We start from the raw sequence: 14,323 nt of genomic DNA on the forward strand, positions 1-14,323 counted from the left end.
GCAAAAGATACAAGCTGCCATGAAAAGGGATGGGGGACAGTTGAGAAAGGGAAGGGTTCTTAGAAATTAAAAAATGTTTATCACACAAGGCTTATCTGGGAATTATAAGAATAATTTGACATTAGAAAAGTCTTCATGGTATACACTATGAATATAATAAAGGAAAGAAACATGTTATCTCAATAGATGGGGAAATATTTAGGTAAAATTCAAAACTCATTTATTGTAAAAGAATTTGTTGATAAACAATACAATTTGTTGATAAACAATACAAAGAGATAAGGTAAATTCTAAGTTTTGACATGAGAAAATGCTATGATACATTATTAAGTACAAAACTAAGTATAAGAATGATCATGTAGATCAGGGTTTTTCAAACTCAGCAATGTTGACACTTTGAGCTGGATAATTCTTTGTTGTGGGGAGATGTACTGTGCTTTGTAAGATGTTTAGCACTATCTCTGGCCCTAACATAATAGATGCCGTTAGTACTCCCAATAGCACTCCTCTTGCTGCCCAATGCGACAACCAAAAATGACTGCAGACATTGCCAAATGTTCCTTAGAGGGCAAATTTACCCTAGACTGAGAACCACTAACATAGATGTAGAGATTAGTATGGCCGTATCTACAAGAAAGTTTTAACAATGATCTTCTCTATGGTGTGGGATTACAGAGTTTGACCTCTTATATATCATTTGAAAAATATATATATTCAACATTAAATACATACTTTGAATATATAATACATAGTGAAAGACATACACATATTTTATAACAATCATTAATACTGTCACCAAAAGATATTCTGAGGAGATAAAAGTATGAGGCACACCAATTTGTACCCATTTAATAAGGACTGGGAGTAAATAAAATCTGAATATGTTATTCTGAAAATATATTGATGTATGTATATATATTTACTGCATTTCAGCAGGGGAACAGAAATAACTCCTAAGTAAACATGTCTATGGCATTTTGTGAGCAGCTTGTTATCTGAAGAATGTCAGTTAAGATCTACCTATAAGTTTCACCTTTGATTTGAAAAATTTGTACCACAGCAGAACTAGATAATGTTTGCTGAGGCACCAACTGGAGAAGGTTACATAACTGAGTGCACGTGTTACCTTCTCCTTGGATGTATTTATTTCTCTAGCCTTCCTTCTTAGGTATAAGATCTGAATATATTTTTCACTCATTTATGGGTTGAACCCGGGAATGGAGAATAAATAAAACAAAATATTTATTGAGTGCCAAGTAAATGTTCAAAATTATTCAGCTAGCGGTATCAACATAAGTAGGGTCTCTTTCCAAAAAGTGAAAAATAACCCTGTGGCAAAAGAAATCTTGTGCTAAAACTTTAACAGATCTTTTGTATAATTTTATCATGGTTTTGTAGGTTAAAAAAAAATGTCCCATAATAAGGGATTCAACTTTTTAAAATTGACACAATTAGCATACAATAAAATTTACCCTTTTAAACCGTACGCTTCAACACCTCTTAGTATATTCAATATGTTGTGTAACTAGTACCAATATCCAATTCCAGAACATATTTCAACAATCCCAAAGAAACCCATAATCATTAGCAGTCACTCACCAACCTTCTTCTTCCCCAGCCCCTGGCAACCACTAATCTACTTTCTATCTCTATGAATTTGTCTGTTCCGGACATTTTATACAAATAGAATCATACAAATATGTGACCTTTTTGTGTCTGGCTTCTTTTACCTAGTATGATGTTTTCCAGGTTCATTCATGTTGTAGCATGAATCAGAACATTACTTCCTCTTGTGCCTAAATAATATTCCATTGTATGCATATACTACACTTGGTTTATGCATTTATCAGTTGATGAATATTTGAGTTATTTCCACCTTTTGGCTATTATGAGTAAGGCTGCTATGAACATTTGTGTACAGGTCTTTGCGTAGACATATCTTTTCACTTCTTAGGTATATACCTAGCAGCGAAATTGCTAGATCAGATGCTAACTCTATATTTAACTTTTTGAGGAACTGCCAGACCATTTACCACAACACCTGTACCATATTACACTCCCAACAACAATGTATGAGGGATCTAATTTCTCCACATTCTCACCAACACTTATTTCCATTGATTTACTAAGAAATTTAACTTTACACATGTTGGATGTAAATCGAAGATGAAATCTGGAACTAGGATCATGCAAATGTTCTGCAGGTAGACAACACATTGCTCATGAAACAAGGTTTAGAAATAATGAACCCAAGCTGGTTAGAAGAGATTAGTCAAACTGTTCTTCAAACTAACTTAGGAATTACTGGTTGTAACGAGAAAAATAACTTTTGAGAAAACAAGTTTCGAGAAAAGCATGTTTTTCTGAGTTGCTGCCTAAGCGTTTTACAGTAGGAAATGCACTTTATAGTAGGATAACTGTGCTCACATCCAGAGTCTGGACATTGATAGGGACTTGAGTTTCTGATGCCCTCCATAAGTTCCCGCCTTGCTTTTAAAGGAGCACCTTTCAGAATAACCTCTTAAGAGTTAAGCCCACAGCCCAAACACCGTGTAAATCATAGTGCTTGCTGCCCAGCTCTCTATTGCCGGCTCCTTCCACTCCAGACCTAAAATGGAGGCCTGCCCTTCTCTTGCCTGTCCCTCATTGTGCAACCTCCTCTCCTTCCCCTTTGTTTGGGGGTCTCTGAACAAAAAGTCTTGCAACTCTACTTACTTTGTATGAATATATTGAAACTGTGCCTTCAATCAAAATCACTCTGTGGATTTTACTTCCCCAGAGTGAGAGCTCAAAGTTGGAGGGAGCTACTGCTTCTGCATGTGGGTGGCTTGTGGCTCCTCACTGAGCAGGTCACAATCTGCATATTCTTAACTCAATACAACAGATCCAAAGACAAGGCTGTCCACTATCACCACTGTTATTCAATGTAACATTGGAGGTCTTAGCAAGTGCAATCAGACAAGAGAAAGATATGAAAGGCATTCAATAGTAAATGAAGAAGTCATACTGTCACTATTTATAGATGTCACGATTCTCTATATAGAAAACCCTAAAGACTCCACAAGAACACTACTAGAAACAATAAGCAAATACAATAGTTTCTGGTTACAAAACCAATGTTCAAAAATCCAGAGCATTTCTATACTCTAATAACGAAGTGTCAGAAAAAGAAGTGGAAAAGTAATTCCTTTTGCAATTGCAACAAAAAGAATAAAATATCTAGGAATAAATCTAACAAAACATGTGAAGGACCTATATGATGAAAACTCTATGACCCTATCAAAAGAAATTGAAGAAGATACAAAGAAATGTTAAGATATTCCATGTTCTTGGATTGGAAGAAGCAACATAGTTAAAATGACCTTATTATCTAAAGCATTATACAGATTTAATGCAATCCCCATCAAAATCCAATCAGCATTTTTTAAAGAAATAGAATAAAAAATCATCAGATTTGTATGGAAACACAAAAGACCCCAAATCGCCAAAGCCATCCTGAGGAAAAAGAATGAGGCTGGAAGCATCCCTCTGCTCGACTTCAAATTATACTACAAAGTGACAGTAATCAAAATAGCATGGTATTGACAGAAAAACAGACACACAGATCAGTAGAACAGAATTGAGAGCCTAAGAGTAAACCCATGTTTATATGGGCAAATAATTTTCAACAGAAGAGCCAAAAACATACAGCGGAGAAAGGAAAGCTTCTTCAATAAATGGTGCTGGGAAAACTGGAAAGCCACCTGAAAAAAAAAAAAAGAAAAAAAGAAACTGGACTGTTGTCTATCACCACACACCAAAATTAACTCAAAATGGATTAAGGACCTGAATATAAGACCGGAAACAATAAATTGTATAGAAGAAAACATAGGAAACTACACTCATGGACCTTGGATGTAAAGAGGATTTTATAAATTTGATCTCAAAGACAAGAGAAGTAAAAGCTAAAATAAATGAATGGGACTACATCAAACTAAAAAGCTTCTGCTCAGCAAAAGAAACCGTCAACAAGGTAAAGAGACAGCCATCCGAATGGGAAAATATATTTGCAAGCAACACCTCCAATAAGGGTCTACTATCCAAAATATACAAAGAACTCATACAACTCAGTAACAACAAGAAAACAAACAATTCAATTAAAAAATGGGCAGAGGACCTGACATTTCTCCCAAGAAGACATACAAATGGCCAACAAACATATGAAAAGATGCTCAACATTGCTAGCTATTAGGGAAATGCAAATCAAAACCACAATGAGATACCATCTCATACCTGTTAGAATAGCTGTAATCAACAGAACAAGTAATATCAATGTTGGATAGGATATGGAGAAAAAGGAACCCTCATATACTGCTGGTGGGACTGCAAATTGGTATAATCACTATGGAAAGCAGTATGGAGGTTCCTCAAAAAACTAAGAATTGATCCACCATATGATCCAGCAATTCCTCTACTGGGTATTTACCTCAAAGACTTGAAAACTATATCTGAAAAGATATTTTCACACCAATGTTCATAGCAGTACTATTCACGGTGGCCAGGATATGGAAACAACCAAAGTGTCCTACAGTAGATGATTGGCTAAAGAAGCTGTGGTACATATATACAATGGAATATTACTCAGCAATAAGAAGATATGAAATACTGCCCTTCGCAACAATATGGATGGACCTCAGGTAATCATACAAAGAAATAAGTCAGACAGAAAAAGTTGAAAATCACATGATATCACTTACATGTGGGATATAAACCTAAAAGCAACAAATGAATGGGACAAACAAACAGAGACTCATGGACATGGACAGTAGACTAGTGGTTACCAGAGAGGAGGGGTGGGTGGAGGAGGGAGGTAGATGGGGTAAACGGGGTCAAATATGAGGTGACAGAAAGAAATCCAACTATAGGAGATGAACACACAACACAATATATATATGCCTTACTGTTAAATTGTACACCTGAAATACTGGATTTCTTAACCAATTATAATAATAATAATAATAAATTTTGAAAAAATATAATAGTTCCAGCTTCTCAACACACAGGTCTGAATTTGAACTCTCCCTGTGACCTGAGGTAACTCTCTGAATCTCAATTTTACTTATCTATTATGATAATAATAATTTCTATTTCCAGACTCAGAGCAAGGATATGGGGTCTTGAATCTTACACCGTTTTGAGGGAAAGATTAAAAATTATAAATACAAAATTAGGTATGAATAAGAAAAAAATCATAACAAAGTACAGATTTAAATAAATACCAGGACATCACAAAATCTAGAAAAATAACAAAATATTTTATTAACTACCTGGAACACCTCTAATATTTTTCCCTCCGTGTTTGGGCTTCATTATCTCTGAATGCCTTTTTGTGTAATGTAAATGTTGTACTACTACCTTCTATAATGAGAACAGGAAAATAATTTAGTCTTTCAGCTTGGTTAGCTGATTTTTTATTTTATTATCGTAGCTGGGATATTAAAAATGTGACTTCATACATATGTATTTGCTGTTTGAAGCTCTATTACAGATTTGTGTGCTGCAAACACAGGAATTCTGATATTGGTGCTGGGCACGACAGGACACATATAAACCACAATATAACTTCTCAACGAATATTATACACACAAGTGACCATAGAACACAAAAATATATCATGTTAACTCAAACTGAAGTACTCCCAATTCCAAGATCCCCACAGCCACATCCTAAATTTGCCCACAGCCCTTTCAACACCACTCTGGAGGTAAAGGTAAGTGACAAGGGGAAATGAAGTTGAAACAGTGGTCTTAACCAATTGCTATTAAAATACCTTACTTTTGCAAATTTTAACCAAAACATATGGTCATGCAAAGACATACTGCAGCCCCTTTCAGGATCTTGGGATGGGTCATGCAAATGAAGATCCTAAAACTTAAGTTTCATTGGCTTCGTGGTAAACCAGCCCCCGCCTATTCTACAGAATAGTTGTGAGGGTTAAAGAGATAGATAACAAGTTAACTGCTCACTTTTGTTACATGCAGTACTTTATATAGAGTTCCAGTCACACCAGAATACTCCCATTTTATTGTCATAGAAATCATTGCATCTCAGTGGATATGTCTTTTTCTTAATAGAAAAACAAGAGTAATCATGCTTTCCCCACTCCCTGTATACTTCATAAAACTATAATAGAAATCTAACACCATTTATGTACATGTTACTTCTATTTTTTTCTTCAATAGGTAGCTTAGTATATAAGCCAAAAAGTCATGTGGAAATAATATTTTAAAAGATTATATTAATGTTATATATTAAAGGGTGGTGGCAACACCTAGAATATTTAGATTCTATATAAATGTATTGAACTACTCTTGTTTTAAAAAAAGAGATCACTTATATGGATTTTTTTTCAAATGTTTTCAGGTAAGAGAGTTTTGCATTTCTAAAGAGACCACAGATTGAGATTTTGATTGAACTTTTCAATAGAACAATAAGAGCTGTGCAGTGTGCATGAGGCTTTCCCACAGACTGACTGATCTTGATTCTGCATATAATGGCACAGGCATGGGTGGGGTGGGAGTGGCTGGCACTACTGTAATTAGAGAGCTGGAGGTATAGAATTTTTTTAATTTCCGAAGGCTGATTTGCTGAGCCCTGATGTACGGATTACTCAGTACAGTACTATGTGCACAGCTTCCCTCTACTGGATAAAATGACAATTTGCCCAAGTTCATTGAAATTGGAATTAATTTACCCAAGTATTCATTTAACATTTAACAAATATAACTATCCCAGATATTTGGTTGATCTTCAGGGATACAGGATGGGGAAAACACAGTGTCTTTTCTCAAATAGCTTACAGAAAATTGGAGGAGACATAAGAAAATCATGTTTGTAATAGTATTAAGTGCTATATAATAGTAGTAAGCACAAATATTATTAGATTACAGAGAAAATACTATTTATAGTCTCCCTTGGCTTGTTAACTAGTATGACTCCTTGTTTGAGACCTAATCAGACAAAATTATCCAGAAATTCTGTCATTTTTACCTTGGAGGTGGGGCTGACAGATAAAAAAACAAGACACTCAGTTAAATTTGAATTTCAGATAAATATTATACAGAACATACTTACAATAAAAACATTTTGCTGTTTATCTGAAATTCAAATTTAACTGGGCATCCCATATTTTTATTTGTTTATTCTTTGCTAACTCTGACAACCTCCTCAACTGTGATTTGTCCAAGAACTCCAGGGACTTAGTAAATACAAAGAGGCCTTGGAAAGTTTTACTTTGGAAAAGCTAAGTGGTGAAAGAATTGAGTGATCATCCACTACTGGACTGTTTTTTCTGCAGCCAATGCATCTGTCACTGCCAGTGCTATTGCTGCCACTCCATTTTACTACTAAAATGACTGTTCCTGCATTACCTCTGTACTCTTGCTTATTACTGTAATGGATCCACCAATCATCTAGCTTCTTGCAGAGGCCTTATAGATTCCTCAAGAGAAAAAGGTCTTTTTATCCAATTTTGTTTCAAGCTTGTGCTCCTAAGGTTACACAGCACCATAGATTATTCATACTGGAGTGGTTGGTTCAGGAAGAGCTTCCAGGTTCAGCCTATGCTAAGTACTGATGCTGGCCACTGTCACCACACTTTACTTTGCTTTGTAAGTATTGGTCCTTGGGCCTCCTTCAGGGAGATATCCTGCATATCCCAGTGGGGACCATCTCAATTCATCAGAGTTTTATATTGACCCTAAAGTTTGCTTAGCCTGATTTATGGATTACAGTGCTGTGTGCACAGCTTCCCTCTGCTGGAGAGAATGACAATTTGCCTCACTGACATTGTCATCAAGGCCTCCCTCTCTTTGCTCTCAGGAAGCTCATTGGTTTTAAAGCAAATTTTACATTTTTTCCCCAGTGACAGGATTTTCACACCAAGAGTGTACTGGGAGATGCAGCCATTTTTAACTCATGGCAAAGTTACCACTATACACTTTCCCTGGGTAACTGGGTGCATATTTGCCTTTCAATTGTAAAACTGCTCAAGTGATTTGTATTACATCATTTACTATATGGAGAAGATGCTGGAAACTTTTATTTTTTGTTTTATTTTTATTGAGGTAAAATTAGTATATAACAATATATTAGTTTCAGGTGTACAGCATAATAATTCGATCTTTGTATACACTACAAAGTGCTCACCACAATATGTCCAGTTACCATCGGCCACCATACAATTGACCCCCTTCACTCATTTTGACCACCTCCAACCCCGTCCCCCTGGGCTAACTGCCAATCTGTTCTCTGTATCTATGAGTTTTGTTTAGTTTGTTTTGCTTTTTTAGATTCCACACATAAGTGAAATCATATGGTATTTGTCTTTTTCTGTCTGACTTATTTCACTTGGCATAATACCCTCAAGGTCCATCCATATTGTCACAAATGGTAAGATTTTCTTTTTAATGGCTGAGTAGTACTCTATTTTATATATGGACCACAATTTATTCATTCATCATTGATGGATACTTAGGTTGTTTCCATATTTTGGCTATTATAAATAACGTTGCAATGAACATTCGGGTGCATATTTCTTTTCAAATTGGTGGGATTTTTTTTTTTTTCAGATAAATACGCAGAAGCGGAATAGCTGGATCACATGGTAGTTTTATTTTTAATTTTTTGAGGAACTTCCACACTGTTTTCTAAAGTGGCTGTACCAATTTACACTCACACCAACAGTATTTGAGGGGTCCCTTTTCTCCACACCCTCTCCAACACTTATTATTTCCTGTCTTTTTGGTGATAGCCATTTTAACAGGTGTGAGGCGATCTCTCATTATGGTTTTGATTTGTATTTCCCTAGAAATCAGTGATATTGAACATCTTTTCATATGTCTGTTGGCCATCTGTATGTCTTCTTTGAACAAATGTCTCTTTAAATCCTCTGCTCATTTTTAAATCAGATTGTTTGGGGTTTTTCTGTGAGTTTTTTGAGTTCTTTATGCTTTGCTTTTGGAGTCAGATCCAAAAATTCAAGGCCAAGACATGTTGAGAGTTTACAGCCTATGTTTACCTCCAAAAGTTTTATGTTTCAGGTCTTACATTAAGTCTTTAATCCATTTTGAGTTAATCTTTGTGTATGGTGTTAGATAGTGATCTAGTTTCATTCTTTTGCATGTATCTGTCTAGTTTTGTCAACACCATTTATTGAAGAGACTATCCTTTTCCCATTGCATACTCTTGGCTCCTTTGTCATAAATTAATTGACCGTGTGGGTGGGTGATGCTGGAAACTTTTAAATGGTTGCTTTCTTGCCAGTAAGTTAATAATTAACTAATCATTCAAAAGAAGACATCATTTACTTGGATTTACATCAATAGCATTTGTTGAGCAGCCCTTTCATGGGCCCAACACTGCTCAAAAAATGTCAAAGACCTGAACTTATGAAGGTTATGACATTGTTAGAAGCTTAAAACGTTGACAAATAAACTATCTCTACTTTTGAAATTCTGCAAGAAAATTGTTCTTCACAAACTTTCACTTAGTGTAGTACAGCAGAAAGGAAGCGGATTTTAGAGCCATAGCTCTTAGGTTTGAATTCTCTACTGCTTATTTGCTGTATGTGCTTAGGAAATGATTTTATCTGAGCCTCAGATCCTCCAACTGTAAAATGAAGTAACTGCCACTTTGCAGGATTGTTGTGAGGATTAATTGAGAATATATGTAAAGGGAACGGTGTCTGGTAACATATACAAAGTGGTAGTGTCCCTCCAAAAACATTACTAAAGCCTTAAAGGGCTAGAAAATATTCCACAGAAAATCATTTCAATTCAGTCTTTCAAAGTATCATGAATCAGAGTTATCTTTATAGTGGATAGAGATGGGGTTGGGGGGAGGAAAAGGAGTAGGCGAGGGAGAGAAAGAGAGAGAGAGACAGACAGACAGACAAACAGATGGACAGAGCAAGCGAGCACACGTGCCAATATGTTGTGATGCAAGGACGTTTAGTGTTAAAACCCAGTTAGACAAACCAACCAACAATGAAATATATCCAGAAACTGATACTGTATTTCTGTATAGAAAGAAACTGGTTCTTTCTGTGATCCATTCTTCTTCAATCTCACTTCAAATGCAGTACAATGTATGGGGAGTAAGGACTTTCTTAATAGGAAGAAAGAAATATGATTAACTTATAAATATTTAATCAAGCTATGTGACTTCAGGTAAGTTACTTAACATCTGTGGACTTCAGTTTCAGAAATTCTAAGATTCTTACCAACTCTAAAACGTGGGACTTTAAATGCCTGGGTTGTAGATTACAATTAAAGTTTGCTATTGTCTTAATAAAATTCTGCTCTTATTGTTAACCCTACAATCTTTTGATAAAAAAAAAATGCATTCACATTGGTGGCACCTGGAGGCCAGTCACATTTAGGAACAGGTATCAGAGTTAACTTATTTTTTAAAGTGTCATATTTAAAATTAAAACTGAATTTTAGAGTAGATAAGATTTCCACATTTAAGATTAAAAGTATTAAATAAATAAAAATTGTCATTCCAATAAAATGAGAGGAAGAATGAGTGGACATTATTTGAGAGTTCCAAGCCAGAGCAGCATACCAACTCAGGAAATACAAAGGCTGTAGATTTCAGGGAGGACAAGTCAGACTGAGAGAAAACATGAAATTCTCACCAGTAACCAGTGAAATTCAAGCAGAAAAAATTCAACAGGATACGTGTTGCTTTGGAAACTAGCCAAGATGATTTGCCAATAGAGAGGGGAAAAAAGAGCGGTTTCATGAGATGAAAGATGAATGGCAGAACGAATTAGATGAAATAATTATCAACTGCCACTAAGTATTATGATTCTTAAAAAGAAAAATCAAGGCTCATGGAGCAGATTGCTGCCTTTGAAATTATTAAGAGGTGAAGATGTAAATGGAAACTAAAATTATGAGAAAAAGAGAAATTAAAGGGAATCACCAAATATAAATTAGTGGAAAACACCAAATATCAATGGAAAACAAAAACTCCACAGGTGTCTAACATGTAACATTAAATGCATTGACTTTATGTTAGTGTATTATAGTATTGTTAATTTTACAACATAGTTTTTAAGTTATTGGTTATCAAGGAGAAGCGTAAACATCACTGAAGACCTTTACCTCCTTTTCAGGGGAAGGGATTAGTGCATTTTTTAATATACACAGGATAGTTGTATCATCTTACGTGGAATTATGACTTTGTTATTGTCTTTATTTGGGAATTAAGTATGATTTAAGGAGAGGTGTATGGGTGTCAAGTTGACAGGAAGTGGGGTTGTGATGATTAATTTCATGTGTCAACCTTACTGGTCTCACTTGGTTCCCAGACATTTGATTAAACATTATTCTGAGTATATCTGTGGGAGTGTTTTCAGATGATTTAACATTTTAATCAGTAGTCTGAGGAAGGCAGATTGTCCTCCCTAACATGGGTGGGTCTCGTAAATGCGAATGTAGACCTAAACAGAACAAAAAAAGTTGAATAAGAGGAAATTTCTCCTGCTTGATTGCCTTGAGCTGGGACTTTTCCCATCTTGGGACTAGAACTGAAACATCAGTTCTTCTTGGTTCTTGAGGCTGCCGACTTTGAAACTGGAACAGTGTCATTGGCTCCTCTCAGTCTCCAACTTGCCAACTGCACATCTGGAGATTTTTAAGCCTCCATAATCATGTGAGTCAATTCTTTATCATTTCTCTCTCTCTTTCTCCTTTCTCTCTCTCTCTCTCATATATATATATATATATATATATATATATATATATATGTACATATATATATACAAACACATATATATGTATATATATATATATACACACATATATATGTATATATATATATACACATTATAGTATGTTTGCCAAAATTCAGAACCAATTAATTCTATCCACTCTATCAACATTCTTAGAAAGTAGTGATAACAGCAGAAGCAATGTGAAATGTATTTCTAATGACTTAGATATCTTGTGTGTGACATGCAGGAATCTGGGAGGACAGGAAATATATCAACCTCATCTTCTATTTGAAGGTCATGACTCATTTGTAGGTCATGACTTTAGAAAGGAAAGGAGGCTAAGAGAAGTGAGTACCTAACTACATTGGTGATGTTGAAGAAATGCATTTGCATTTCTGGACCAGTTCTAATGAGGGAGCTATTTTTATGATGACTTTACAATTTAATTTAAAAAGTTTTAGAGGAACTTTGTATGTTCCGCAGCTAATGCCCAACTTCCTTAGCTAAGGCTTGAGCTCGGATGTATCAAACATATCGCAACAATTTTGGAGATCTAAAAATAAAGATTTTTAAGACTCCTTGCATTCAGAAAATTAATTCTTTATAGTATGGTCCATTACAGCCCAATTCAGAGGCTATGCAGATGACAGAATTGAGGTACTACGGTCTAGTCTTTTAGATTTAATTTCACAGCTGCAGGTCTGAATTTGCCTTGTAACAAGTGATTATCAGGAAATGGAATGGGATATCATCTGAGTTTCCTGTCCCAACATCTTTACCCATAAATAGTGAAAAATGCTTCAGGCCTTCAGCTACCAGAATGGCCCCTTCATAAGAACTGAGGATTCCTGGAGGCTTACTTAAGCAAGGCCCACCCTATTCGATTCAGGGAAGAGAACCCAGGGCTACATTTGAGTCGAAGGATGCCAGTAGCAAGTATATTCCATTCATTTAGTCATTCAATTAAATGTTTGTCGAGGACATACTATGTGCAAATATAGTATGCACTGCACACACATTTCAAGTCCGGACATTGAACCGGAATAGGAAGTCCATTCCTACCCAGCCCCCAATTTCCAAGATTCAGGTCTCCCCCCCTGCAGGGCCTCTTGCTCCGCCCATTGCGCAGGCGCACATGTAACTCGCTCCTGGCACAGAAACCTCCGCCTGCAGTGGGCATCTGCTGCTTTGTTCCTGAAGTTTCTCTGGGAGCCGGTGGGAGAAGTTCTGTTTCGTTGTGAAGATTTAGATTGCGGAACTGACTGGGCAAAGAAGACAGCTCAAGGTTTGTGGGGAATGGGAAGGATGAGGGGATTTAGAAGCTAGCGAGGTTCTCCATAAATTAAAAAGGGAAAGAATATTAAATATCAGGAAGTTCAGGGATTCTTAACTTAGGCCCAGAGGTGGGCTTCCAAGGGGCGTAGGCCCTCCAACACTGGATATGAAATATTAGCTTTTCTCAGATGAGCTAGTTCCCATGCTCGCGCCCCCTCTGCCTCCGTGCTAAGAGCCGCTGAAATAGCCTGACGCCTCTATTATCAACTGGGGACACTGAGGCACCGGGAGGGGAAAGCACTACAGGTTGGAAATGGCCTTGACCCCGATTCCTCAATCCTCGGCTCTCAGTTGCCGGAAGACAGAAGGGAGCGTTCTGAATCTTCCGTGTTTCCTGCACGGAGCAGGGCGCGTCGAGCGTTCTACTCGGGTTCGTGCCGGGCCGCGGGCGCCTGTGCGAGGTTTCCAAGGCTGGGGCCGCGTCTGCAGGGGGCGAGGACTGGGCGTGGCTCTGTCGGGGCTCCGCCCACTCCGGGCCGCCACTTGGATGCGCGCGGAACCCGCGACTCCGGAGCGTGGAGGCGAGGAACGCCGCCCAGGTGACGGCAGCTTTCGTGGCACTGAGCCGCCCGGGCCACCCGGGGCGTCCGCGCGCCGCGTCGCCACCGAGCAGAGCCCGCGCTCGGATGATGCCCGCCGGCGCTGGCCGCCCGCTGTCTCGCTGCAGGAGCCGGTGGACGTGGGGGCGCTCGGGTAAGCGAGGGCGGCTCGGGAGGGGGTCGTGAAGGGCGTTGGGTCCCCGACGCGGGGTGCCCGAGGTGAGCATCCTCTGACGGCAGACTAGGCGGGCGGACAAACTTAAGTACCCGGGATGCGGCTGCCGCGTGTCCGTGGCGCTTTGGCCGTTGTAAGGGCTGAGTGGAGGTTTTGCGGGACTGCTTCGCTTTCGTAGTTCTTGACTTCCTTTGAACGTATTGAAACTTTTTGGGTCCCACAGTGGTGTGGGTGCAGAAAAAGGCTCCTGACGGTCAGGTAATTTAATATGAGCCACTTCCTAAGCCCATCCACACTTAGATCTTTTAAAGCAGTTTCCACCCTTACCATGCTTTTGGTTGAATTTATTCCATTTAATTGGAATGCTCAGTTTGCGATACATGGCCACTGTGTGGTTGTGTGGAAAAAACTGTTTAATAATGACGTTACAGAAAGTGGAAAGACTGAGGATTATTGGTAACTCCAAAACTTTAAAAGATACCACGGTTCCCCTAAGTTTTAAAAATTGTGAGC

At 37.7% G+C, this 14,323-nt stretch overlaps 1 protein-coding gene across 1 annotated transcript in view; it reads left to right on the top strand.

Moving 5' to 3' along the window:
* The first annotated feature begins 13,659 nt into the window (after window positions 1-13,659).
* Window positions 13,660-14,323, top strand: part of TEX15 (testis expressed 15, meiosis and synapsis associated) — a 67,175-nt gene continuing 66,511 nt past the window's right edge. Inside the window, exon 1 of the mRNA XM_039846436.1 lies at window positions 13,660-13,789. The gene's annotated coding sequence lies outside the window, so the exon portion shown is untranslated. The remainder of the gene's footprint in view (window positions 13,790-14,323) is intronic.

The sequence above is a fragment of the Pteropus medius genome, unplaced genomic scaffold (assembly GCF_902729225.1).
Source record: "Pteropus medius unplaced genomic scaffold, Ma_sr-lr_union100, whole genome shotgun sequence".
In the NCBI taxonomy this organism is placed as follows: Eukaryota; Metazoa; Chordata; class Mammalia; order Chiroptera; family Pteropodidae; genus Pteropus; species Pteropus medius.